Source organism: Anastrepha obliqua, chromosome 4 (genome assembly GCF_027943255.1).
Source record: "Anastrepha obliqua isolate idAnaObli1 chromosome 4, idAnaObli1_1.0, whole genome shotgun sequence".
In the NCBI taxonomy this organism is placed as follows: Eukaryota; Metazoa; Arthropoda; class Insecta; order Diptera; family Tephritidae; genus Anastrepha; species Anastrepha obliqua.
This window is the reverse complement of record NC_072895.1, coordinates 4,173,956-4,189,135: the sequence shown is the minus strand read 5'-3', so window position 1 is coordinate 4,189,135 and position 15,180 is coordinate 4,173,956. Positions and strand designations below refer to the sequence as shown.

Here is a 15,180-nt window from a genome sequence, read left to right as displayed (position 1 = left end):
CGACCAGCCAGCAGTTGCCGCACGAGTATGCAGCCAGCCATGTGCAAACCAAGCCGTTCATGCTCATCAACAGCAATTCAACACAAACAAATTACCGATCGGTGGATCCTCACGAGCTGCAGCTATTTAGTATGTGGATATGCTTGGTAAAGATCATTGGCTGAAAGCCAGCTCTTCAGGCTGAATACACTCGCACATCTGTGATGACGCAGCTGTTGACGTCGTCGATATCAACGCATGCACGTTGCTCAGTGAGTTGCGCGGTGAGCACCACAGCTATAGAACGCTCACTGTCCGCGGCGCTCAACGGAGCGTGAATTGAAGCCGGTGTTTGAAAGTGACTCCGAGCTCCGCCAAAAGAGCGCCTGAGTAACCTACGTATGGACAAAGCATTCTATGAGTATGTACATATGTATGTACGAGTATGTGGAAATGTGAAGATATGAATACCCACTTGTTGTACTTGTTTATCTTTACACCGCTCCGTCAGCATACAGCGCACACAGTTACACTTGCCGCCTGATCGCACTCTCGATACTTGTCCACTTGTCAACTTCGACTATTCGGCCAGCTCCAAGCCGCCAAACAAACCAGACAACAGCTTCACATCCATAGTATGCCACCAACTGAACTTGTCGCTGATCGTCATTTGGACAGTTGCTGACAACACGCTGGCCGATTTGGATATACTAGCACTCGTGTCGTGGATTTACTTCGCGTGAAGTGTCGCTGCCCAAAGTAGTCTCGTACCGCTCAACGGCTACCTACAACTCAGTTTCAAGCGTAGTAAGAGCGGAGCGTTTAAAGCGAACAATAGTCGTCGCGAAACTCGAATTTGTTTTTAATTTTTACTGATTTCTTTCTCCATCAGCGCTCCATCATATCCGTCGCCAAACGCCGCATACCACCCGCCCCGTGCAATTGAGCTGCTGTCGGTCATTTTTATTGTATATAGTGTTGTGCTGTGTTTTGTTGTTGCAAGCGAGTGCTTTTCTCATGCCTTCATACATATACATACATATAAAATACTAAGTTTACAGTAAAAGGCTGTATTTGCGCTTGTGTATCGTCGTATATTTGGCAGATATCTGCGCAAAGGCATATCGAAAATTTGTGTTCGACTGCAGCGCTACGGAATTTGATTATGCGTTAAATCGGTTTTGCGAATTTAATGATTTCATGTTTGTTTTTGTTTTTGTTTTAATATTTGCCACTCGTACTGATTCTGTGTGAAATCGTTTGCTGCGCCGCCCACACCACTCACATAACATAGACGCCATTAATTTACATATTCGCATATGTGTTTGTGTGTGTGTACGTATGTATGTATGTATAAACAGCCAGACGTCCATGATAAGAAAAATTGCGCGTAAAATCAAAATATAGTAATTAAATATTGTGAAAACTGAAACTGAAGTTAAATATGGCTAAAAGCTTGGCGATTTGAGAATTTCTACAAATCAAGATTTACTTAGAAAAATGCGCAGCAGATGCTGAGACTGAAAGTGGAATATTTTACAAACGGATAAGCGTGGAATTTCCATAGAAAAGGTGATTAATAAACGGAAAATTATAGGCATAGGATATACACACACCCATACATCTGATATTATAGTCGTACACTGTGGTGCAGAAATATAGATGCACTAAAGTAATAGCGAATTTCCCACCTAAAAGGGGATCTATCGAACTTCAGAATTCCACAATTGTCCGCTTTTACAGATGTAATTCGAGATGGTACCCACATCAAAACCAAATTAATTTCGTTTAATCTCACTATTTCAAAGTTATGTTTTAATATAGGGTTTTCCAATAAGAGGTGTTATTTGGATACTCAAAAAAAATGCTATTTTTTAATATAAATGATCGGATGTTTATTTCAGAGGTGGTTATGCCGTTAATAGTGGAAAATAACATCAGGCAAATGACCACCACGCGGCCGCCGTAGCCGAATGGGTTGGTGCGTGACTACCATTAGGCTCGAGTCTCCGTGCATGAAACACCAAAATTAAGAAAAACATTTTTCAAATAGCGGTCGCCCCTCGGCAGGCTATGGCAAACCTCCGAGTGTATTTCTGCCATGAAAAAGCTACTCATAAAAATTATCGGCCGTTCGGAGTCGGTTTGAAACTGTAGGTCCCTCCATTTGTGGAACAACATCAAGACACACACCACAAATAGGAGGAGGAGCTCGGCCAAACACTCAAAAAGGGTGTATGCGCCAATTATATAATACATGTATAAATGACCACCACGACCACGCTTACAGGACAATACCCTTTTCATGAAATTTTCCATAACCAAATTGCATAGTGGCTGCCCTATGTCCTCGAATTCCATCTTTGAGGTCTTCAATCGACCCTGGGCTGTTGGCGTAGACCTTCTCTTTCACGTGGCCTCAAAGAAAAAAGTCACAAGGTGTTAAATCACAAGATCTCGGTTGCCAATTGCGATCAATTCTTCGAGAGATGACACGGTCCGGAAACTTTTCCCGTAAAAGGTAAATGGTTTCGTTGCTTGTGTGGCACGTAGCGCCTTCTTGTTGAAAATAAACGTTGACCAGATCAATACCATCCAATTCCGGCCGTAAAAAATTGTTAATCATCTCTCGATAGCCTTTTATATATTTAAATAACACCTGTTATTGGAAAACCCTTTATTCATCACTTACTCCGAATAATAAGAAAAAAGTGTTTGAGAGTTTAGCGGCCGAGCTTCTCTTCTAATTTGTATTCTGGGTCCTCATATTTTAATACAAATGTAGAGATCTACAGCCTTGTGTCGCCCTTGAATGGCAGCTGGTTTTTTAAGATAAGTTTCTTCCTGCCTTAATGGCATTCAGAAAATCGCCCTTGTCAATCACTAATAGCCAAAACATTTCCCATGACATGGGTATCGCACTTGCGGCCCAATGAAGGGTGGTCATGCATATTGAGCAAACTAGTAATGTCAATCCAGGAGCAGCTATTTGTAGTTGCAGTACGTAAAATAGTAAAAATAATAAATTTTTTTTTGACAATTACTTATTGCCTATGGGATTTACATCTGGTGAACAGGTAGGCGTCTTCTATAGGGTCCGGCACTCGAAGTGTAACCAATTAAAAAGTCCATACATTTAGTTTGGAAAATTACTTGTATTCAATTCCAAGTAAAAAATGTGTTAAAATAATACAAAATTAAGAATCAATTTACTTTTGCTCGATATGATCACCTTTTGCCTTGACAATGACGAATCGCAGCCTGCCCGATTGTGACTTGCAGGTATTTTGGCCCACTCGCGGGCAATGGCTTTTTTCAGCGCCTCGAGATTGGTGAATCTTTTAGTTCGGACCTTGCTCTCTAAAATGGCCCAAAGAGAATAAACCAAAGAATTTGCGTCTGATGAATTTGAAAGCTATTGTGTGGACGTTATGAAGTTCGGAACGTTGTTTTTTTGCCATTCTTGGTTCACTCGAGCTTTGTGAGACGGTGTCGTGTCCTATTGAAACGTCCATAGTTTGCCACCGAAATATTTGTCTGCTCACGACTTCAAAGCAACCTCCAGAATACTTTCCCGATGATATTTCGCATTTACCTTGATGCTCGATGAAAATAATTGGAGAGCGCCCATCTGTGGTTACAGTGGCCCAAACTATTACTGGGTGCTGCCTCCTGGTGGCCAATCGATGACTCAAATTCTCGTATGAACGGTCGGTCACATAAACTCTATCGTTTTGGGAGTTGACGAATTGCTCAATTTGAAAATTTTTCTCGTAAATACAATGTTCGGAAATTGACCGCTTTCGGCCAAACGAAGCAACTCCTTCGCTCTCTCAAGTCTGATTTGTTGTTGCTTTGGTGTGTTATCATACGAATTTGTAAGGCTTGACTTTGAGATCATTTTTCGGTACGCGGGGGATGCTACGGTCAGATATTTTCAGTTCTTTCGTCATTTGATTGGCACTTCGTCGTGGATTTCGCTCAAGTCTCTTTCTCACTTTTTGAACCATTTCACGTGACGTTGCAGCCATTTGTTGGCCACCTCTATGACGTTTGGCGATGCTACCATTATCACTGTAACGAGTAATGGTGTGATAAAGAAAAACTTTATTTACTTTAAGGTGCTCGAGCTCACGAACAATGGCTGGTTGTGATTTCCCAGCCAAATATTGTATAATGCAATCCCACTATTGCGTTTGAAATCCATTACTGATTTTCTTTTTTCGCGTTTACTCTCGGCAAAATGCTTCCGCGCACTTGTAAACAATACTATGGACTACCATTTAGCCAACTAACAGATATGTGATGCACGGGCATCAGCTGCGTGAGCGGTCTGAAGTTGGTCACATTTCGACTGCCGGACCCTGTAATAGTAGACTTCTGTGCTGAGAGGTATAATCGCCTGCTAACACTTTAATTTTCTACTTGCAACCTTTCCAAATATAAATGACGATTGGTACCCAACAGTGTTGTGTACTCGTTCGAGTTTATATGAGTGGTGAGAAAGCATAAAACAATCCAAGGCACTCAAAACTTCCTCTTCTACTTCCGAAAGAATAAAATTTTAAGGGGGTCTTCTACCGTCGCGCCTTAATCTCGGGCCTATTTTTGGGAATTAATTACAAAGCAACCACTTGAGATAATGAAATCAGATTTTTTTTATTTAATTTGCACAAGTTTGCACTATTTAAAAATATATTTTTCAAATCGAATTCTTTGGCCCTGTGTCCTTGAACCGTCCTCGAGGTTGCCCTTGTAAAAATGTCCTAGGCGGCTTTGTGGCACGCGATCGACCATTTTACTTATCTGAAATCAAAAAAAATTTTTTTTTTATCATAAAGTGTAGCGTTGGCTATGTTTTCCCAGTGGCGATTTTAAATATTTTGAAATTTGTAAAAAATGCGTGATTTTAAAAAAAAAGTTTGAAAATTTCCTCTTTTTTTTACACTTTAGAGGCCCGCAAAAATAAACTAATCAAAAATTGAAAAAAGTGGTCTGGGAAAACATAGCGAGATGTTCACTGAATAACTGGAAAAAAGATGGAATGAATTCGACAAATATTTATAGTAGATGTGTGACCAGAAAGTTGAAAAAAGTCAACTTTCGGGAAAAGGCGTTTAAAGATAAAGAAACGCTCGAAAATGCCACGCGCATGCATGTATTCTCCCCGAAATGCTCATGAAGGAACATGTTTTTCATAAAACCCTCTTTATAGCATACTCTTAACATTAGTAGCTTTTAAAAAATCTAAAAAAAAAAAAATCGATTTTTTCAAACCGTGACGGTAGAAGACCCCCTTAAGTCAATTTTTTCTCAGATTTGCAGTTTGAGTGGCTTATTCAACCTTCATGCTGTCGTAATTGGGAAAAGCGAAGTAGCCTTCAGTAGTCGCAAAAGAGAAGTAGCCTCAAATAGTCGCTAAAGTAACAAAAACTGATCTTAGTGTCATTGTAGTCCTTCTAAACTTTCTCTTCTATATAAGCTATAGCAACTAGTCCCCCATTAAGGCTTTGCATACAAAATCATTATACGTCAAAACACCTCATTGGGCGCATTGAACATTCGTTTTATTTATTTAGCTTTGAGGTTCAAGATCTATCGTCAATATTATCTTGGAAACCCTTAAAGAATGTAATTATCAAAATAGTCCAGGAATTTCTTCACAAGCACATTGCTAAATTCTAGGTAGTTAGTCAGCTGTAGAAGTGTCTACAAAATGCTAGTACTGGAATCATTAGGGTTTTCCAGATCTCACCGTTGCACAATGCCTACCTACCAAGAGAGAAGCTTCATTTCTATTTGGGCCTCCAATTGGTTGTTTGCTTGAACCCACTAGTGTTCGCGTGTTCAGTACTAGTACTCCCATTCGAATACTTGATTAAATTCACAGAATACAACCATTTTCCTGTCGATATTAGCACTACAATTTGGGAGCTGCGAACAAGAATTTCAACCCGGAGTGCTGAGACCGCCCAAGACTGACGTATTCAATATATGTCCAGCTAGTGAAGCCACACGACACTAATCATCTAATCACATGCCCATCAAACATTAACACCTCTCTTCCTCTGGGTCTAACATGTCTAACATGTTCCGCCCTACCTAGATGAGTTAGACGACAACGGTTCAGTGAACTAGACTGCTACAATAACAACAACCCCCAATTGATCCTTTATTGATTACCTCAAAATTTGTTTCTCATATGCCAAGCTTGCATAAAATTGATATTGAAATATCTTCCTTCGCAATTTATAAACTCCCTTAAGAATCTTTGAGTAGTAGAAATTAAACGACTGCAATAGGTTCTCTCTACGCGGCCGCCGTAGCCGAATGGGTTGGTGCGTTATCACCATTCGGAATTCACTGAGAGGTCGTTGGTTCGAATCTCGGTGAAAGCAAAATTAATAAAAACATTTTTCTAATAGCGGTCGCCCCTCGGCAGGCAATGGCAAACCTCCGAGTGTATTTCTGCCATGAAAAAGCTCCTCATAAAAATATCTGCCGTTCGGAGTCGGCTTGAAACTGTAGGTCCCTCCATTTGTGGAACAACACCAAGACGCACACCACAAATAGGAGGAGGAGCTCGGCCAAACACCTAACAGAAGTGTACGCGCCAATTATTTATTTTTTTTTTTTTTTTAATAGGTTCTCAATAGCAGGTGTAGACCTCAATTTTATTTTGTGTCCTTTGCCTGAATAGTCTCAAATTAAATAATAACTACAATAATCCTACGAATATTATAAATGTGAAAGTTTGTACCTATGGTTCGTGTGTTTGGATGTTCACGACTCAATCTCGCGGCAACGGCTGTATGGATTTGCATGCAATTTTGCACATAGATAGCTTACTATCTAACTCCTTCACTTTATTGACGTGTTGGTCATCTGTTTCGCCGAGTTTAACAAAGCACGCCAGTTGTTTCTTTCTCATGCCAACCGGCGCCACTTGGACACACCAAGTGAAGCCAAGTCCTTCTCCACCTGATCTTTCCAACGTAGAGGAGGCCTTCCTCTTCTTCTGCTACCACCAGCTGGTACCGCATGGAATACTTTCAGATCTGGAGCGTTTGTATCAATTTGGACGACATGACCCAACCATGAGCCAACATTGCCGCAGAATCTTTATTCACTGCGCTATGTCTACGTCGTCGTGAAGCTCATACTGCTCATCGTTCCAACGCCTGCGATATTCACCGTCGCCAAGATGCAAAGGTCCAAAAATCTTTCGTAGAAACTTTCTCTTAACCACTCCAAGCGACAATTCGTAAACTTCCAAAACGATAGGGTTTATTTGATCGACCGTTCAGACGAGAATTTGAGTCATCGATTGGCCACCAGGAGGGAGCACCCGCCACAGACGATGGTTTGGGCCACTGTAACCGCAGGTGGGCCCTCTCCCATCATTTTCACCGAGCCTGGCGTCAAGGTAAATGCGAAATATTATTGGAAAAGTAATCTGTAGGTTGCTTTGAAGCCGAGGGTAGACAAATATTTCGGTGGCAGACCACGGACGTTTCAACAGGACTCGGCACCGTCTCACAAAGCTCGAGTGAACCAAGAATGGCAAAAAAACAAAGTTCCGAACTTCATAACGTCCTAACAATAGCTCTCAAATTCATCAGACGCGAATTCGATGGTGTATTCTCTTTGGTCCATTTTGGAGAGCAAAGTCCGAATTAAAGAATTCACCAGTCTGGAGGCGCTGAAAAAAGCCAATGTACGCGAGTGGGCCAAAATACCTGCAAGTCACATTCGGCAGCTTGCGATTCGTTTCTGGACCGTCTCAAGGCAATAGTCAAGGCAAATGGTGGTCATATCGAGCAAAAGTAAATTGATTCTTAATTTTGTATTATTTTCACACATTTTTTACTTGGAATTGAATAAAAGTAATTTTTCAAACTAAATTTATGGACTTTTTAATTGGTAACTCTTCGAGTGCCGGATTATGCAGACAGCTACAGTAGACAAACAGACAAGCAATGGAACGCATTAAAGTCAAAATAAAGATTTCCAGCACTCAAACTCATGTTTTTATTTAGTACAGAAAATATTCAAAAACAGATTCGGATGATTAATTTTGTTGCACCACTGGGTACTCTGGAGAAATAATTCATCGATGCCTCAAATAGGAAGGCCAACACTGCTTATTGGGTAGAGATAAATTAAATAATTTAATTTAATTTAATTAAATCCATTAACTAATTATTTTTATGAATTTATCTCTATTAATTTAATTACTTATATTAATTTGATTTAAATTAATTATTTAATTAATTAATTAATTATTATAAATTAATAGAGATAAATTTATAAAACTAATTTTGTTTAATATTTTTCTAATTGATTCTTTATACTTTATTTATTAAGGCGTAGCAACGCAAACTGGGCATTGGCCAGTTGATAATAAAAGTTGAAGGAACAAAATATATTAAGAGGGATTTCTAAAGAGAAACTCCAGTAGTAAAAATTATGTTATAATGGATTGTCCCTCATTCATATTTTACCCAATAGTGCCATGCAATGGGCTTAGAATCTGTTGGGAACAACTTAATTTAATTTTGATGTTTCTACTGATTAAAGCTTTTACGAAATTTGTAGTAAACACTTCACGGAATTTAAAGTACTTAATTGAATAACTATAAATTATATTATATTAGTTACGTGTGCCTGACAGCGCGACTCCATATCGAGTTGAGCATCACAGTTATTTGTAGATTTTCTTCCTCAACATTTGCCCACAAACGAAACGTGAACGAATTGTTATTATTATTATTGTTATTATTGTCTGCCTGCATGTTGGTATTGTTGGCTATAATTTAACTATAAATGTGCATATGTTTCTATAGATGTTATTTGTATAAAATGATTATTGTATTTGCAATGCTCGTGATTTTTATTGTTCTCCGATTTGTAACTGATGACCGCCGTCAGCCGATCGGGCTTGCGAATAGCCCGTCACATAGTTATCCTAAGCTCTCGAGTTCGATTCACAATAGTTCCGGATGCTTTTAAATAAAAAAAAGATATAAATAATTGGCGCATACACTTCTGTTAGGTGTTTGGCCGAGCTCCTCCTGTTTGTGGCGTGCGTCGTGATGTTGTTCTACAAATGGAGGGACCTACATTTTTAAGCGGACTCCGAATGCCGAAAGGTTTTTTATGAGCATCTTTTTCATGGCAGAAATACACTCGGAGGTTTGCCACTGCCTGCCGAGGGGCGACCGCTATTAGAAAATACTTTTTGTATCATTTTACAATTACATGCACGGAGATTCGAACCTACACACTCCCGAATGGTAGTCACGCACCAGCCCATTCGGCTACGGTGGTCGCTCCAAATGTTTTACGTTATAAAAATAGACATTTTCCTTCAAGAGGTGGCATTAAATTATCTTAAAAGAGAGGCCGAGCCTAAACCTGTCAATTTTTACTGTTATTATTATATTATTGTTGGTTGTTGATGTTGCTGTTGCTGCTGTAATCAGAAGCAGTCTTCTTCAAACGTACGAAAGTAACGCAACGAAAGCAATCGCCAACCTGATCTCTCATTTTTTACTCACTTTTTTTTTTTGTTTTGTTTTTGTTCTTTTTTAAACTGATCCTCTACTAGAATAAACATTTATTGACGTACAATAAAACTTTTCCGTTTCGTCTCCGTCTAAATGTATAAAATATTTTTTTCAAATTTTATTATCTGATACTTCTTCTATTTAATTTCATAAAAAAAAACACTACTTTTAATCAAAAACAACGCACAAGAACTTACCCACCAATCACTCCACTACGTTTCCGACCTACCAACAGCGTCCCTCCAACCCACCAACCCGGAACACCCGCATCATTGTGTGACGCGAAGTGATGCTCCAATACTACTCGAACGTGGATTATCTACATAGATACGAATGAGCACATGCTAAGTTGTACGCAATTGTTGTTGCCCACTTGTAGTCTTCATCATCTTGAACAACTCTGATCGGTAGGTGGGCCACTTGGCGTAGAAAGAAAGACTTGATGGTGCACATATCTGCAAAATTCAATACAAATTCACAGACAAACAAGCAAACAGACGAGTATTTGCGAAGCTTACATATTTACATATAGAAATAAGCAGGTATACAGCCGGGCAGGTGAGCTGACGGAGGGGTAGATGTGCTCACCGATTAACTGAGTGACTGGTTGACGGCCTACGTTAGGTTGGTTGGTTGGTTGCTTGGTTGGGTGCTTAGCTTGCAAACGTGTCGTCAGCTAAATAGCAACAACAATACAACCAAACGATAACAATAACGAAATACGAGGGTGACTCGAAACAATACGAGGGTGACTTAAAAATGAACCGGAATGTCTCTCGCAGTACAGCAAAGGTGTTTGATGGGGTTGGAAATACTCTAAATTTCGTATTTTTTACGATTAATTTGTTGTCGCAACCTGTCGATTTTATATATTTATGAAGCCATAACTAACAATAACCTCAAACCTTTAAGATGTTTCAACATTTTTGATGTCGAAATTCTAAATTATTGAAGTGGAGATACTTTAATTCTAATTGAATTGAAATCAAAATGTTTATCGATCAAAGCGTAAACCTCATTAGGTATTATTAAAAAATATCTCACGCACACCTTGAACGAAATTGCAGCTGCTCAGGGGGTAACGGGTTGGCGGTACCCGTTGTCAAAATTAGAACACATTGAAAATTGCATGAAATTGCACAAAATTGCGGCGGGGACGGATTTCTTGCCGCTGGTTATTTTTGCGTGTTATTCTGATTTAACGGCAGAGTCCAAAAAAGTCGAAAGTTTTTTATTCTTAAGATTCTAAAACCGAAGGTATGAATGCAGACAAAGTCTCAGAAGTAAGAGCCGTATATACAATAGGCCGGGTCGATTTGTGGGGAGGCAAAAAAATCGCCCATTGCTCTGTGAAAATCATATTCTAGGGATCAAATTAAGAAACTTTGCCGAAGGAACCATACCTCTTAAACGAATTCTGATGGCCCCCAATTTGGGTCGAACTTTTTAGTTTCTTTTCTCATGTAAAGGCCAAAAATGGTGATATTTTGAAATGATTGTATGGGGAACCCCCCAGGGGAGTTCCAGGTGGTGTGCCACTGGTATCGGTGGATCGGCCGTCCAAAGTTAGTGGGGGTCGGTCATACATTTGGACTCGATTGGAGCACTCTAAATGGGTCAAAGTGGTATTTTTCGTTCGACCCAAATTGGGGGACATCAGAATTCGTTTTAGAGGTATGGTCCCTTCGGCAAAGTTTCTTATTTTGGTCCCTAGAATACGATTTTCACAGAGCAATGAGCGATTTTTAAATCGACCCGCCCTAATATACAATATATATAATTGGCGCGTACACCTTTCTGAGTGTTTGGCCGAGCTCCTCCTCCTATTTGTGGTGTGCGTCTTGATGTTGAGGCTTCATATTTAACATTAGTGAGATGTCCTTCCACTTTTTTACCCAGTCTCCACCGCAAGGATGCGCGGAAGCCTGTGCCTTGGCATAACAAAACACCGGAAGATAAAGTGCATATGTGCTCACAGTGTAGGGAGATATTGCGGAACCAAATCTGTTTCGATATGAATCATACAATTTCGAGTATTTGGCGGCAAAAAAAAATTATTTATTTTTAATAAAGAAACCTAGAAGCCTCTCAACTGAGTCGTATTTGTCGACACTCTAAACGTGCGCACCTTAAACATGATCGACCTCGAGCACGCATCATAGATTTTTACTTTATTTAAAATGCAGATTCGAGGGCTAATAACATATTTAAGCCAAGTTGCATCAATAGTGGTTTTAAAATCAGCAACCTTCAGATTTAAGTGTTTCGCATAAACGAGTTTGTATGTAAGCAGCACGCCCAGATATTTATATTCGTTAACAGTCTCGATATTCACGTCACCAAACTTCCAATTATAAGAAGAAGGAGTTCTGCTACACTCTCTAAATTCCATGCATTTCAACTTGGTGAAATTTACCTTAAGTCCTATTGAGTGCTGAAACCGTGAATTGCATCGATCATATCCTGCAATTCATTCGATGACTCGGGAAAAAGCACTAAGCCATCGGCGTACATTAAAAGTTTGATACGAAGTTCGTCATGGAGCCAAATATGATTTGTATCGTCTTAGCATAACAGTTTTAATATTTCTATCATATGGGTCGAGAGGCCATAAAATGCTAGTTTATAAAACAGCATATCTCGCCAGATGGTAATGGTAATGGTTGTACGGGTTTGGCTAAGGCCTTTACACACCGCGACCAGATTGATCTATTGACAGCCCCTAATTACTTAATTATATCCTTAGGATCCTCAGGAGGGAGCAATTGTAGGCCTTTCTCCTCTGTTTCTCCTGCGGCTTAGTGCCTCACAGTTGGTGATTAAGTGTTCCATAGACTCCTCTTCATCACAGCAGAACCCTATTGTGGTAAAGGGTTTTGTTTACAGGCAAAGTGACCTGTAAGTGCTCCACAGAGTAATCTGAGGCCCTTCTCATCTAGGGTTAGAGCAGATTTTGCTCTGTTGGCATTGAAGCTCAAAAACTTTTTGGAGTGATTAAGGCCGCTAGTGCCGCTCCAGTGTTCCCCGATTTTAGTTTGGATCCATTTTTTGGTTTCCTGTTTTATATTATTTTTGTTGAAGCTGAAAAAGGGAGTTGATTCAATAAATAGCCCTTCTGCCTCTTTTTTGGCATAAAAGTTTGCCATCTCGTTTCCTTCGTGTCCCTCACATCCTGGTACCCAAATCAGTGAGACCTGATTATGAGTGGCCAGAGTGCATTATTACACTCGCGAGATAGTATCGAATGCACATGAAAAATCAACAAAAAATGCAAAAGTTTTCTTCCTAGCCTTGAAGTTTAAATGCAAAATTGAAGACGGATTAAAAAGAGTATCCATTGTTGAGCATCCTCTTCGAAAAAATCCTTGAAATACAGTAAGTATTTTGTTCACATTCGCCCAAAAATTGATGCGTGTTAAAAGAAGACCTATATAGGTGTGGTACAAAGTATCAAGCAGGGAGAGTCCCCTATAATTTGAGGTGTTACACGGATCCCCTTTTCTGAACAGACAAACAATTACGGCTTTTCGGAACGAGGTGGGAGCTCGCTTTTTTTTTTAAATATTGTGATGAAAATTGATAAAGCTTTCAGGTAGATATTTATAAAATTCGTAACTTATACGATTTAGGCGAGGGACTTTATTGCTTTTTGATTCCTTTAAAACAGATTTTAGCTCGCCATTCTGGCGGAACAATTAAGATTTGAAATGATCGTAAAATTCAGAAATTGAAGAGCTATTATAAACTCTGGGCAAAGGTTTTTTATGTATTTAACTGGTCAATCTGATTTTGCCTAAATACCATAAAATTATGACTACAAATAAGGTAAAATTTTCACATCGGTAGAAAGACGAGGAGGCCACCATCCCTACAAATTCAAGTTCAGCCTAATTCGCTCCAACTAAAAAGGTATTAGGCGTTGTTCAAAACCTACCTCCGTGTAACTGTCAAATTTGAAGCACCGGCAGATTCATTAGGAGGTGAGCCATTCATCGACAATACCTTGTTGAGCCATTTCGGTGCAATTTCATTACATTCAAAATTATCGAATATGTTGAGGAATCCGAAATAATTTTATTTAAAAATATAAATGAGGAGTTGTTCCCTGTTTCATGAATTCGAAACCAATCAATGGTCTCATGCACATTTGATCCACCCTCATAAATACGATATTTAAAAAACAACGCTCAAAAGCATAGAGACGCAACCGGTTGGATAGGTTCGCAGAGACAACTTCTCGCAACGACAACAGCAGTTACCAGTCAGCAATCAAGCAGCACGAAAATCCCCTAACGCTAGCGATACAGCGAAAACCCACTTCTCGCCCCACTAAATAACTGCGAAAGCAAGCAAGCTGTTACAAAAACAACTTAAATACAAAATGGCAAACATTGGATCAGTGGCGCTTAGCAAAAATCTAAGATCTTCCACTTGTGTCGCCAAATGTTAGAGCAACGCACGCGCGTGCATTCGCAGCTACGGTAGCCGCATGAATTGCGGTGGGCTGAATGGTTGGTTGGTGAGCGGCAAAAAAAATTAAGAAAATAAAAAATATTTATGTAGTTACACACAAAAGCCACTTTAATACACATCGAATTCAAAAAAATAAAAAAAAAATAAAACACCATACAAAAAGTTCCAAAATAGTATTCGAATTCCGCCGGCAAAAACACGCGCACGTACTTTTGGCTTCTTTCTCTATTATACAAAGTGCTGCGATTGAATAGACACGGATATGGATGGGCTATAATTTTTTGGTACTTGTTTATAGTCAAGAGGGGAACAAACACATTCAATTCATGCATATTAATTATGAATGTATTGGTAAAAGTAATTTGTAAGTGTATTATTTATTTATCTGTGTGTTCTACTGCGTTGAACTGCGCCACTCAACACCGTTCTTCTAAAGATGTCGTTAGTATTTTCGCAAACTACTAGGTAGTTCAATAAGTTTAGCAGTTCGATAAGAAAAACCCTATTTTATGGTTTCAAATACACTTTATTATTCAGTACAGTCTCCCTGAACCTCATACACTTGTTCCAATTTATGAATTCCATACCTGAAGTGAGAATCTGGAAGGGCTGCAAAATACACTTCAAAAGCTGTTATGACCTCATCATTTGATGAAAAACAATTTCCACGGCTGAATTCGTTTAGGTCCGAAAACAGATGGAATTTGGTGAATGCTCCAACCATTTGAACTTTAATTCATGTCATGTCATTGTCAAAATGCTCTTGAGACACGGTGCATTGTCCTGATGAAAAATAAAATTTCTCTTTTACAAACGGGATCTTTTTCACGAATTCAATTCAGTTGATCTAAAAGGTTACAATAATATTAAGAATTTATTGTTTTACCAGTTTGCAAGTAATTCACAAACGAATTCCTTTCGCATCACAAAAAACTGATGCCAAACCCTTCTTGGCCGATTTCTGGACACGAACTCGTTTTGGAGCCGAGAAACCAGATTCACAGCACTCCTTAGTCTCTTGTTTTGATTTAGGATTATGTTAATAGACCCATGTATCGTCCGTGGTAATGAATCGATGCACAAAATCCACTTTATCTTTTCGAAAATGTTCTTAATGTTGCGGAGAAAGTGGCATTCGAATGTGTTTTGGTTCCATTGT

At 39.3% G+C, this 15,180-nt stretch overlaps 1 protein-coding gene across 3 annotated transcripts in view; it reads left to right on the top strand.

Moving 5' to 3' along the window:
- The first annotated feature begins 670 nt into the window (after nt 1-670).
- Nucleotides 671-15,180, top strand: part of LOC129243848 (uncharacterized) — a 65,036-nt gene continuing 50,526 nt past the window's right edge. Inside the window, exons 1-2 of one of the 3 annotated variants that reach the window (XM_054881217.1) lie at nt 671-786; nt 872-1,551. The gene's annotated coding sequence lies outside the window, so the exon portion shown is untranslated. Of the gene's footprint in view, nt 1,552-15,180 lie in introns of all 3 variants that reach the window. The other 2 variants (XM_054881216.1, XM_054881214.1) reach the window with 2 other exon arrangements.